At 52.0% G+C, this 13765-nt stretch overlaps 1 long non-coding RNA gene across 1 annotated transcript; it reads left to right on the plus strand.

The window, feature by feature from the left end:
• The first annotated feature begins 3729 nt into the window (after window positions 1–3729).
• On the plus strand, window positions 3730–13552 carry LOC110344677 (uncharacterized). The gene is made up of 3 exons (XR_015443848.1): window positions 3730–4738; window positions 11499–11593; window positions 11829–13552. It is a non-coding gene; the product is annotated as an uncharacterized LOC110344677 (long non-coding RNA).
• The last annotated feature ends 213 nt before the right edge of the window (window positions 13553–13765 follow it).

Raw genomic sequence — 13765 nt, forward strand, 5'->3', positions numbered from 1 at the left:
TTGGGCAGAATGCTCAACCAGCCAGGGTGGCTTCCTGCAGCCCTGCACACAGAGACGAGGCCTGGGGCCCTGGGCTCCTGGATCAGGACGCTGGTTCCTCACCTTGGAAATGGGCAATCCATGTGGCTCTGAGGTCCATGAATAGACAGGCTCCAGAAGGCCAAGGGAGGGGTAGTGGGGACTGAGCAGCTCACCCGCCAGAGCCCTGGATGTGCCCCAAAGCTGAACCAGAGGTGAGCAGTGCTGTGGGCTGGTGAGAGGACCTGAGGCCGCCCTTCCTGGGGCTCTGCATGTGTTGTGCTGGGTGTGGTGCCTTCCCCATGTGGACAGCCATGTCCAGCTCATCCATGCTACCTTTGGAGTTGAGGTGGGACAGAAGCCCCGGAAGTGGCTCTTTGTGGGGCATGCCTTTTTCATCGCCAGGGACACATACAGGCCATGGGCACCACTTTGGGGAAGACCTGGGTGCTCAGGTGCTGGACAGGGCTCTGGACCAGGTGCTGGGCCTGACAGCCATGCTCAGTAACCTCGCCCTGAGGCTGAGGCCCATGGGACATGTCTGTGAACACCATCACCCTCTGTCCCCTCTCAGTCCCCAGACTTTTTGGATGGGCTCAAGTCATCAGAAGGACCTGGCCCAGCACTTCTTGTGGGTGGATCTCAGTAGCCCACCAGGTTCTCACTGGCCAGGTGATTTCAATAGGGCAGAGTTGTGCTGGTCAGGGCTGCATGTCCCTTGCTGGGCCATGGCTTGCTCAGACAATTGTTTTTTTTTTTTTGGTACTGGGGATCGAATTCGGGTCCTTGAGCTTGTGCAGCAGGCAGCGAAACCACTGAGCTAAATCCCCGGCCCAAGACCGACTTTTTTTTTTTTTTTTGGTACCGGGGATCGAACTCGAGACCTTGCGCTTTCAAGGCAGGCGCCGGAACCACTGAGCTACATCCCCGGCCCTGCTCAGACAATTGTAATGGTTGGGCCCTGGGTTCATTTGGCTCTCTATGGGTGTCTGAGTACCTGTGATGTTAATACCAGGGGTCCCTTGGCTGGACCCCAGTGTGCCCAGTGCTTTGGAGAGCACTGTGTCTTTCTGTGAGGGGTTTTGACAAGACGGACATCAGCATTGGCTGAGTACACTCCTGCTGCCGCCAGATGCTCGTGGATGTGGTGGCCTGCACCCCATGAGCTGAAGGCTGGAGCAGAACAACAGCTGAGGAAGCCTTTTCTCTCCTGCCTCACTCACTCCTGCTGCCGGACTTGGACTGGCACTGTTGGGGGAAAGTGAGACAGCTCAGCGTTATGGCCGAGTGTTACAGCTTTGGGTTACAGCTACAGCAATTTGCAGACTCGAGAATCTGAGAGTTACTCAAAGAGATGGAGAAAAATCTTTTATTAGCTGGCTGGCTCAGAGGAGTTTAGTCACTCCGAATTCTGAGCCCTGAATTGTAGTCAGAGTCAGTTTATATACAGTTGGGGAGAGGAAGTTGAGAGGAACCTTTTAGGGTGAAGACATAGCTAGAAGCGGGGGCACTCTCCGGGCGGAGTTAACAAAACACTCTTGAAACCTCATTGTTTGAAGAGAACACTTTTCAATACATTGGGCAGGCATATCTACAGCAAAACCAGTTACAGAACATTAAAAAAAACCTTTATTATCAAACACACACATACATAAATTAAAACCATTCAAAGAAGAAATGCAAGGGGAAAAAAACTACAATAATATTCAAATACAGTAGAACTCAACCAAAACAAAACTGAAAAGCTCTTAAACATTTTTCCATATAATTTAAAAAAGCATCTCAAGCACCAACAAGACACCAGAGGATGTGATTTATTTCAGAAAGCGCCCCCAAACCAATAATGAACAAATAGTGGTCTGGAAAAATACTCCAGTTAGTTAGCAGACTCCACATAAGCCAAGCTTCTCTCCCTAATTTAAATTTCGATACAGTCATATGATACGCGATGGAAACACAATCTGAGAAATATGTTATTAGGCAATTTCATCCGTGTGTATCCTTATTTACACTTTCAGTTTCTCACTCTGGAGAAACTATTTGTTATTTACACATGTGTGTCCTATTTATTTCACTTAAGAGGATGGCCTCAATATGCAACCATTTAGCTACAAATGTCTCTAATTTGGTTTTGATGGCTGAGTAGTACTCCATTTTATGAAAAACCGATATCTTCTTTATCCAGTCTCCAGTTGACGGGCACTTGGGCTGCTTCCAAGCTTTCGCTATTATGAACTGTGCCGCTATAAACATGGGTGCACATATATTGCTGTGTATGATTCTTTTCATTCTTTTGGGAAGATAACTAGCAGGGGAATAGCTGGGTCAAATGGGACCTCCAGCCCTAGTTCTTTGAGGTATCTCCATACTGATTTCCACAGTGGTTGCACCAGTCTGCACTCCCACAAGCAATGGAGAAGGGTTCCTTTCTCCCCACACCCCTGCCAGCATTTGTTATTGGATGATTTCTTACAGAACATTTTGATACACTGGACAGGAGCACCAAATAGCACAAAGGGTTACATTTCTGGAACAGAACATTTTGTGGAAAAAACATGGAAGGGGCAAGGCAAAGGCTTGGCCTGTTGTATATTGTTGCTTTATCGGCATCAAGCAGGCTCCCCTGGTCTCAGGCTGGAGTTTGCACTCTCAGTGCTCACGAGTGTGCGACCTGTCATGACTTATCTTGGGGCTTCTTCCCCTCCATTGCGCATAATAACTACCTCCTTTTTAAAAATATCTTTCCATGTACATAAAGAGATTGTGTAGAAGGAATTGGCTCACACGTCACCTTATGTTTTTAGATAAGGGATCGCTGCATCTCCCAGGCTGACCTTGCACTCATGATCCCTGACTCAGCGTTCTGAGTAGTGGGATGACAGGTGTCACTAACTTTTCCCTATCTGTAACATGTCTTTCTCTGACTGGTGCAGCTGGCCAGAAAGCTTTTCTGCAAGTACAGCACCACCTTTTGCAACAACAGGGCTCAGACAAATCCTGTAGGGCTGTCACTTTGCAATAAAGTAACCAAGACTGAGAAATACAGATTCTCAGACAGCAGGTCAGTGAGGAGCCTGGGCTCTCCTCCTCCAAGTCCCCTTCGATGATCATGACACTGGGAAGGTCTGGGTGCCAGTGCTGTGCTGCAGGGACAGACCAGGGCCCCCACTCCAGCCGAGGGTGCATAGGTGCAGAGCAACGGAATTGCAGGGTGGGCACCTCACTGGATGGGGTGGCTGCTTAGGGCTGGTGAGGCGAATGACCCTGCCGTCCTCCGTGCCTGTCCTGTGAGAATCATGGCTAGACTGGGCTGTGAGGCGCTGCCCAATCCCGGGAACTGCTCCCGGAAGTTAGGAGACAGCAGGAAGGGCCAGTGAAGACGAGCTACACCTATGGTGTTCTGTCACAGTCATGGCAGACTCGCCACCAGGGGCCTACCGGCTTTTCTTTGGCCCAATAAAACTGTGTTGGGCTGGGTGGAGTGGTCCACACCTGTCATCCCACCACTTGGCATGCTGAGGCAGAGGGTCACCATGAGTTTGAGGCCAGCCTGGGCCACAGAGTGAATGCCTGTCTGGAAAAAAAATGTGTTAGTATCAAAGTATGAAATTTAACAAGTATAAATCAATTGAAAGTCAAATTATAAAACGTTTTTAAAAATTATGCTGACAAAACTGCCTGTTGTCCATTTTTACATTTGGCGTGGGCTGGGATTGTTTGTATTTTAACACAATTGAGGAAACTTCCGGTCCTAGACTTTCCGGTCCTAGGTGGAGTTTCTCATGCTCGAATGCAAACTACGGCTGTAACTCACAAGGAGCCGGCCCTGGGGCAGCCGTCCCTCCAAGCCACCCCCAGGGTGTCTGCGAAGCCGCGTGCAGGCCCCTCTTGCTGGAGTGACAGAGTGCGCGGGCGTGGTCCCCTCCTGGCCTCGTGCCGGCTGCGCGTGCGCAGGGCTCCATTCACGCTCACCTGCGCGCGAGGGCCCTCGTGCTGCGCCTCCCAAGGCCGAGAGCGGAGCCGGGAGTGGACGCAGGTGTTGGGTGGGAAGGCGGCAGGGGCGGAAGCAGCGCGGAGGACCTGGGATTTAGGGACGTGCGGCCTGCCCAGCCCGGGAGGGGCCGGTGCAGCTGGCCTGTGAACTTCCTGCTGCCTGCGAGCTGTGGGCCGAGGGCCTGACCTCGTGGCCTCTCCCGTCCCTCCGCGGCAGACATGCGGGGAAGGTGACAGCGTGACCAGTGGCAGAGCTCAGGCAGGGCCCGAGGCAGCCGCCCGCCGCTTCACCCCAGGACATCTCCACGCAGCGTCCCAGCTGGCCGGGCGGCACCTCACTGTGGGCCAGATCCACGCACTTGGCGTCCTGCGCCGGGCCAGCTCCTTCACCGAGCTGCTGGCTGCAGGCTGTGAGCTGGAGCCCCTCAGGGCTGTTTCTGGAGAGGAGAGGAGGCTTGTCCCCAGGAGCAGCGGTGTGATTTACATTCCCACCGGGCCCTTCAGCGAGGGCAGAGGGGCGGCGGGCAGGCAGCCTGGCTGAGGCTGGGCCCGGTGCCCCGGCATGGAGCTGGCGGCCCGCGTCTGTATGGAGCCGTGGACAGTGTGTTGTGCAAGGCGTGGCCTCAGGCTGATTCCTTCCAGGAGAGGTGGCCTGTGGATGGCACCCGCCACGGACGCTGCCGGAGGAACCTGTGTGCTCTGCGGCTCCTCCTACCGCCTGGCCAGGGTGAGTCACTCGGGACCTGCTAGGCTCTCCCGGGGGGTGGCGTGGCCTTCTCTTCCTAGCAGCGGCTCTGCCGCTTACCACTTGTGGGCACACGAGCACTGAGATGCGAAGCCGCCGCAGGGGTCTGCTCGCCTCTGACATCCACCCGTCTCTTGGTCCCCAGCGGTCCCCAGCCTCCCCTGACCTGGATTGGTTTGCATGTTCTCTGAATGGAGCCCTGCGGCCTGGGCTCTTGCTGGCCCGACTTCTTCCACTTGGCTAGGAGTTTTGAGACCCATCCCGTGGATGTGTTCGGCACTGTTCCTTTTGGGGTGAGCCTGCTCCTGTGTGTGGTTGGACTGCCGCTTGTTTGTTCACCGAGGATTGAAAGTTGTCCTTTGCAGCTTTAGGTTGTCAGGAGCGAACCTGCTGTAAACACTTGAGGCCAAGTCTTTGTGTGGATAAACGCCTTCGCTTCCTGGGGGGAAATCCCTGGGCTAGGCCATGTGCGACGTGTAGTTTTCACTTCCAAAGAAACAGCCTGTTTCCTGTCTCCTGTTCCTACCCGCAGTGCCTGAGAGGCAGGGTGCCATGTCCTCTGGCACTTGGCACCTCGGTCTGTCCAGTGTTGGCCAGGTGTACCCGCCAAGTGTGTGCACCTTCTCCAGAAGCTACTGTTGACGTTCAGTCCCCTAGTGACAAATGATGGTGAGCATAGTATTTGCGTAAAATTGCTTATCTATGTTAATTAAGTCTGTTGGACTCCAGTGTCCCTTTGAGAAGTGACTTGGACATATTTCCCTGTGTTGGTATTCCCTCAACAGTATCTTTCAAGACAAGTGCGTCATTTGGATTAAATCTAATATTACAGCTCTTGATTTTACGGATCGTTTCTCTCCCTCGGTCTCTCTGAGTTCTTGTCTAACCCACGGTCCCACAGATGGTCGCAGATGATTTCGGGGCCGGTCTGTGGGACCTGGCTTGAGGGCATGCTCTCATTTGGCTTCTGGCTCTTCGGGTGACCTGGAGCCACCTGTGGAGAAACTGCCATCTCCACCAACTTGGTCACTCCCGTGTTGGAACTCAGTTGACTGTGTGGATGTGGCCCCTGCAAGCTGCACTCCCCTGCTACTGTGCCATGTGATGAATCTCAAAGTCAGTCCCTGTGATTATTTTTCACAGTGCTCCTGGCATTTTCATTTGCACATGAAATTTAGAATCAGCTCGTTGGTTTTGGCAACAATCCTGCTGAGGTTTTTTATTAGGTTCCCAATGATTCAATTGCCTTGTACATCATTTTGGGAGCGGCTGTCACCTCAGCCACACCGAGTCCTCCCTGCTCTGTAATGTGTCTTGGTGTGTTAGAGCTTTCAGTGCACAGGTCTGAGGTCCTTTTTAGCCACAGGTGCTTTGCATTTTTTTTTTTTTTTTGGTACCAGAGATTGAACTCGGATCCTTGCGGTTGCCAGGCAGGCAGTGGAACCACTGAGCTATTACATTGTAAATGATAGTGTTTTCCCAATTTCATTTTCTGATTTTCATTGCCAATAGAAACACAGTTGATATCTGTGTAGTAACCCTGAACTTGCAAATGTACTCACCTCACTCACTTGTAGCAGTAACTTTTTTTTTTTTGGTACCGGAGATTGAACTGAGGTCCTTGTGCTTGCGTAGCAGGCGTTGAAACCACTGAGCTAAATCCCCGGCCCAAGTTTAGGACTTTTAATTTGTCCTAAAATCACTGAAGGAAAAAATCATAAAACATTCTGGTTTCCTTTACAACCCCCCAACACACACACGAAAACTATTTGTAGGAAAAAAATGGTTTTGTACGTGGGATGAAACAATGTAAATTCAAAACTCACAGGTCAGGGTTAGCTCTGTCACTCATTGCTTTAAAAAGTTTATGAATCTCCAGTCAAAACCAACAGGGTGCATCGGGCATCGCTCTCCTGAAATGTCATCTGCGCTTCCCAAGTCAACCTCAGGACGCAGGCCGTCTCAGAAGGCCCTCAGAAGGCTCTGGCATCGACAGGTATCAGAGTAAAACCCGAGTCCTTTCTTTCCAATGAGCAGGTACAGACAGGGACAGAGGGACCGGTCAAACTTCGTCTTCTTTCCTTGTGGCTTGTGGTCTCCTCCTCCTCCCCTGCCTCCAAAGCCTCCCCCCCTCTGCCTCCAAATCCACCTCGGCCGCCTCTGCCGCCACTGCGGCCCCGAAGCCACCTTCTCCCTTGGGCATGGCCCAGTCCAAGGTAGCTTTGTCTTCGTCACCTTCACCGTCTTCCATGGCCTCCTTAGCGGCCTTGGCGGCTTCCTCACTGTGAAAGTCTACAAAACCAAGCCCTTGCAGGAGGCGCTTTCCTGGGAGGTCAGTGACGAGCCATCGAATGATTCCCTTAAGGTCTCTTCTGTGGTCTCCTGACAGACCCTTGACGAACACGGTTTGGATGGCTGGCCTCTGGTGTTAGGCAAACCCCTGGGTCCTTCCAGTTCCAGTCTGATCATTCTGCCCTCAATTTCCCTTTTATTGCAGGAGTGTAAAGCGTCTTTAGCATCTTCAAATGAAGCGAGTTCTGTGAACGCATACCCTTTAGATTTGCCGTTTTGGTTCTGGGGCTGCAGCAGCGATTTTTACAGAGTGGAATGTCGAGGGGCCTAACTTTGAAAGAGGCCGGCACCCTGTTGCCCAGGGCACGCACGTGTATGAGTGAGCGTCTGTGTTTGGTTTCTTTCTACAGAGATAATCATGTCATCGGTGGACAGTTAGACACTTTCCTCTCCAGTCTGGGTGCTTCCTGTTTCCACTTCATGCCTCAGCGGCTGGCTGTGACCTCAGAACAGCCCTGAGTGGAGAGGAAGTGTGAACATCTCAGTCTTATTCCTAACCTTCCTGGGAAAACATTCAGCCCGTGACCAATCAGTCAAGTGTGAGTGGGGGGGTCTTCCGTAGATGCTCTTTGTCAGCATGAGCCTGTTTCCTTTTCCTAGTTTGCTAAGTGTTTATATCAGAAATAGGGGCTGAATTTATCCTATTGATGGTTTCTTTCTCAGTGGCGGTCGGGAGGAGTAGTTGGCTTCCTTTCTCCAGCTACTAAGGGTGAATCCCAGGCAGAGGTTACTTCAGCCTGCCTGGGGCTGGCCCTGCCGGGCCCGGGATGTGTCAATCTTTTATGTTTCCTGGAAATTCAGGTGCTGGAAACGTCGTTCCCCAGCGCACCAGTGTTGAGAGAGGTGCTCAGGGTGAGGCATGAGGGTGTGAGGACCCTGCCCTGGAGTAGATGGTGCTGTGTCCCAGCTCCTGGGGAGTTTGCCTGCCCCAGTTGAGGATGTGGTAGAGGGCCTCGGTGGGTGCTGGGGCCTCTGCCTGGACCTGCAGCCTCTGGAGCTGGGAGAAATCAGTTTCTTTTCTTTAAAAATCACCCAGTGCATGGTATTTTGCTGTAGCTGTACAATGGGCTGAGACAGAATCTGCACTCCACCCACTGTTTAACTGTTTCCGGGAATTATTTTAAGAATTCTGCATCCACGTGCAGAAGGAGGCTGGCCTGTAGCTTGCATTTCCTGCGGTGTCTTTGTCTGGTTTTAGTGTCAGTGACCCTGGCCTTGCAGCGGAGAAGCAGCTCTTCCTCTTCCATTTTCCAGTCGTTTGTTGGAATTATTGCAGCCCCTCCTTAAATGTCTCCCCGAGTTCATCAGCTGAGGCCACTGAGGCTGCGTATTTCCTAGGGGAGATTCCAAGCTCAGAGAGTGCCTGTGTGGCTGAGGCTGTCTGGCCAGGTGACCTGTTTCCTCCCTAGCTGCGTGCTCTTCTTTTTGGGTGGGGCTGGGGGATTGTGTCTGAAGGAATGAGCGCCTCTGTGCAGCTGGCCGGCCTACTGGCATCAGACCTTTCAAATGTGTCCCTTAGGAGCACCCACAGGTGCTGTCACCATTCTTGTGCCTGACGCTGGTCATTTCTGCCTTTTCATTTTTTTCTTTAATCGGCCTGGATATTTATCAGTTTTATTGATTTTTTTTAAAAGACTCAGCTTTGCACTCTTTTTTATGGTTTTCATTTTCCTATTTCATTGATTTCTACTCTGATTTTTTTATCTTTGTGTTTTTTGGGGATACAGTTGATCAATTTTTCTTTTTTTTTCTTTTTCTTTTTTCTTTTTTTGTGTGACAGTCTTGCTGTGTAGTTCAGGCTGATTTTGAACTCACTATGTAGCCCAGGCTGGCCTGGTACTTGTGGCAATTCCCCTGCCTCAGCCTACTGAGTGGTGGGATTACAGGTGCATGCCACCACGCCTGGCTGACTGATTTTTCTTGTATCTTTGGGTGGCATCTGAAACTTTTCTTCTTGCTAAAATAGGGACTCAGTGCTTGAAAGTCCCCTGTGTAAATGTCCTGCAGTGGGACAGTTAGCAGTGTCCTGCACATTTTAATACACTGTTTCATTTTCATTCAGGTAAAAGCATTTTCTAGTTTCCCTTTTGAGCTCTTTCTGGACCCTGGGTTGCTCGGAAGTATTGTTTGGTTTGGGGATATCTGGTGGTTTTTTTAGATGTGTTTTGATGTTGCTTTCGTGTGACCCCATAGTGTTCAGACAACACAGTGGGTGTGACCTGTTCCTTGTGGCCACCTAGGGCCTGTGGATTTGGAGGAACAAGGACAGTGATGTTTTCCAGGGAACGATCTGTGGAAAGCTGATGTGACTGAGGAGGCTGAAGGTCTTGCTGAGGTCTCCTACGTTCTTATCCATTTCCTATATGTTTTTCAATGCTAGGAAGGTCCTGATCCTTGGCTCACAGGCCCTGCACGATCCACCCTCTCGCCTGTGACTCCATGCTCCTCACACCCACTGTACAACTAACTTGGCCCCTCTGTCCCTGCCACGTTCAGGACATTCAGGCCAAGGCCTTGTTCTCACCCCGCCCCACCCCCGCTGTTAGTCACTATCTTGTCTCTGGGACACGACACCCAGTGCCCGTGACGTAAAGGAAGAGAGGCTCATTTGGCTCATGGTTTCCAGTGGGTTCAGTCCATGGCTGGCTGCTCCAAGGCAGAAACACCATGGTGGATGGGCCTAGGGGAGGACAGCTGCTCATACTATAACAGTCAGGAAGCAGAGAGAGTAAAGGCAGGAGCCAAGGACAACACACCTTTCTAGGTCACATCTTGTGATCTGCCAATTCCAGCCAGGTCCATGAGACTTTTGAGGGACAGTTCAGATCCAATCCACACACTCCCATTTTCTTTTGCCCAGATGCCTGTGCAGATGCCCTGCCTCTGTGGACCACTGAGGTAGCCCACACTGTAGCCTTGCTCCCTGGTCCTTGTACCCTGGCCACTTTTCCTTCCCCTCAGCGCCTGCCTGCTTACCCGGTGTTCTGCTTACACAGTCTCCCAGTGTTCAGCAGACATGAGTTCAGATGTGTCCGGGAAGGTGTTCTGCACACGTGACTGAAGTCTGGCATGTGTTTACATGGAATAGGAAGTGGAGTGTGCACTGCCCAGCCAGCCCACCATGCTGTAGCCCAACTCCTCTCTCTCTCCCTGCTGAAGATTTCAACTGTTTGGTTGGCATGGATTCTCAAACTGTTCTTCCTAGTTTACTCTTTCGTGTCTGTCTTCCAGCTCTGATAGGGGTACATATGTACCTGTGAGCTTGCTCCAGTGAAGAGCCCATACCTGGGCTGGGGTGGGAGTGGAAAGGGGGACTGAATTTGCCAGTGTGTGCTGTATGCAAGTATGGCAATGTCACACTGATCCCATTAAAATACACAGTTGATACAGGTGAGTGAAAACATTTTTAAAAAGATACCATGCCCTAGTGCTGTAGGTAGCTGTAATTTCACTCCTACCTGATTGATTTACAGCAGTTACCCAGTATCATCTCCGCGAGCCATCGACATATGAGTCGCCAGGAGGTGAGTCAGGCAGGAGGGCAGTAGGAACTATTGCCCCTTTGGTCTCAGCCCTCTGGTGGCACTGGTCTTGGGAGTCTCCTGGGCCCTGATGCTGCCCTGGCTTTCCCATCCTGGAGTGGGGACAGGCGCGGGTCCAGCGTTTCCACTGGGACTTCTCCCTCTGAAGGCCTTTGCACATGAGAAGGGAGCGACTGCGGGCCTTCTGCCAGAGCGCGGGCCCGCGGTCACGGTGCTCCTCGAGCAAGACAGACTCAGGCCGAGACGCTGACCCTTGGGCCTTGATCCACTCTTGCCGGTGGGCTACAGGGACATTTGTACTTCTGGGCTGGAGCCCATGTCCCCTGGTGCATTTACAGCCGCTCTGATGACTGGCGGCAGGTGCTGTGAGGGAAACTCAGATGTTACGAATGTGTTCTATGGCAAGAACCATTCTCAAAGGGCTGCTCCTTCCCGGGGCCAAGGGGGCCCTTGGTCTGGGATGTGTTCTGCGGTCCGGGACCTGAGTACCAGGATGTGGGCCTAGGGTCCTCCCCCTCCACGCCGAGCTGGGCAGGGCTAGGGTGTCCATCTGTTTCTGTGCCCTTCAGACAAGAAGCCATTTCTCAGATCCCAGAGGTCGTCCCCTGTGATGACCAAGTGACCCCTGCACCTGGAACCTGGGCAGGTGTGACCATCCCTGGGGCCCTCGAGGGTTACCGTGTGGTGGGAGAGTCCTGGATCTCAGCCTCAGTGGGCTGCGTGTGTGGGGAGTGGTATCAAATGCGGGGCACACACAAGATCAATGCCTCTGCTCTCTGCTGTTACACACTGGGGGCACAGGACCTTCTGTTCACATCAGAAACCTGGGTGTCCTGTGCTTCTTTCAGGTCAAAGTTGAAAAAATGTAAGAAGACTTTCTGAGAAAAGAGTGGACCAAATGCACCCCCACACTAAAAACCCAGCAGAACAAACCTTAGAGATGGTGAGTGGGTGTGTGGCATTTGCCCGACTGCAAAGGGAAGATCTAGTCCCTGTGGGGCTCCAGAGCTGCAGGCAGAGCAGGCCCAAGGTACTGCACATGCCAAAATGCAGGTCAGGGCCTGGTGCCTGTACAAGACGCGGGTGTGACAGCTGTCAGCCTTTGTGCTTCCCGGAACAGGGGTCTGTTTTCCTGCCGGCCCACAACATCCTTTCCTTTCCTTTTCTTCTCTTTTCAGAGCAACAATGAAATCTTGAAGAGGATATTGGGCTCTCTTCAGTAATTCAAGGCTCCTTAATTATCCTGCATCTTTTCCTTTGTGTGTTCTTTGCAGTGGGATCCAAATTTGAAAAAGAAAAAGCCTTCCACATTTATGACTATTGTACCATTATATTTGCGCTATCTTCATATTGATGAGGCTGATAAAAATAGAAAATTGTAAAAGGCTCTGGTATCAAAGACAGAGGCCTCCTGTATGAAATTCTTTTGTCCTGTGGCCTTTTCTCCTCCACACACTCATTACCTTCTCTCCCAAGGATAGAGAAATCTTGCTCCATCTTTTTTCCAGAGTCTCTTTATTTCTTCCGTTTCACCTCTTACAATGGACAGCTAAGTCCCTGCCTTGACTCTCCTGTCACTAAATTTGCAATTAAAATAGCAAGCCCAGCTGGATGCTTGCTTCTTCCTTGGGCTATGTGCTGGGAGTGACTTCCATGATGGCCACCACCCTTGAGCACACTGGGGCATTGGCCAAAGGATCCCCAAATAGCTCAGAAGAAGTGGGCTTTTCTGGTAACCCACGGTGAGAAATCACTTTAGGGATTTTACTTACCAGATCATTAACCTGGCAAAGTAAGCTCTGCAAAGTCACATCTGCTCATCTGACAGAGCAGCCTGTGAAGCAGATGGAGGTGAGAGGTGAGGGCTTCGCAGCCGGCGCAGGGTGTGTGAGAGGGAAGGAGCTCTCAGCTGTCCCTGTGGGTGTCAGGAGAGGCAGCGGGCAGGGAGGGCCCTGCCCGTTACAGGAGCTCACGCCGCCCAACCCGGCAGCTGTCTTGCCCTCTGCCTCCCATCCTGGGGATTTGCTAGTGAGCAGGTGCCTGGTGACACTTAGGAGCCAGGGGCCTGAGTGGACCCAGACTGTCTCTGAAGATGATGGCCCCACGTACATGGCCTTTCCCAGCCCCTGCCCTGCCCCTCCCACAGCCCCCCTGGGGAGCAGGCAATCAGGCAGCCCGCTGGCTCCCCACTTTTACTTGGTAACCCCAAGTCTGCACTGTGGGCGCGGGAAAGCCCTGGTTGGTGGGCGTGTGCTGTGCATGTGTTCTGTGAGCTGTACTGAATTGAGTGTGATCGAAAATGCAGTGCATGTTGGCATTTAAGAAGAATTGTGACAGGAAAAGACACATTGCCATGAATCCACTTCAGAACACTCCCTCTCGCTTCAAACACATTCATCCCTTTGTTCTCGCCGCTTCCTGCAGCCGCTCTGGAGCCCTCTTTCCTCAGCGTCTTCAGTTTCACTGCCCTGGCTGCCTCGATGTCCTGAATTGATTCAACATGTTTCCCCTTCATGGTCCTTTTGACTGTGGGGAAGAGCCGGTAGTCACACAGTGCCGGATCCGGTGACGAAGGTGGACGAGGACACAGCGTCGTGTTTTTATGAGCTGCCTTTCTGTTGGATGGCGCACGGCAGCAGCATTCACTGTGTTTTTGATCACTTCTCTTTAAGGACTCCAGAACTGATTCAAAAAGTGGCAAGGATGATGGGATGAATGTATTCAAAGTGAGAGGGAGGATTTTGAGAGTGATTGATGGCAATGGGTCTTTCACTAAGTAATACAAATTTTAAAATCTAAACATTCACTGTGTTTTGGGATCAGCTGTGTACGTGGGAGGGTGTGGTGTCCCCATGAGGACACACCCTGCCTGCTTCCTGACTAGGGTAGTGATGACCACCGAGCCCAGCCCAGGATGGCCATGCCAGGCAGATCCCGCTGGCCGAGGGCTCCCTGGGGGGCCCCCTGTGCCTGCTCTAGGGCTTCAGAGCTGATGGGACTGCTGGGTTCAGGCCAGGGAGAGAGGAGCTGTGCCCAGTGACAGCAGCTTCCCTGGATCCTCTGCATCCCAGATGAGCACTGTGGCAGGAGCCACACACCTGTGCTGATGACACCC

This window comes from Heterocephalus glaber, unplaced genomic scaffold, assembly GCF_053883595.1.
Source record: "Heterocephalus glaber isolate CG9 unplaced genomic scaffold, H.glaber_assembly_v1.0 deba00001579, whole genome shotgun sequence".
Classification (NCBI taxonomy): domain Eukaryota; kingdom Metazoa; phylum Chordata; class Mammalia; order Rodentia; family Bathyergidae; genus Heterocephalus; species Heterocephalus glaber.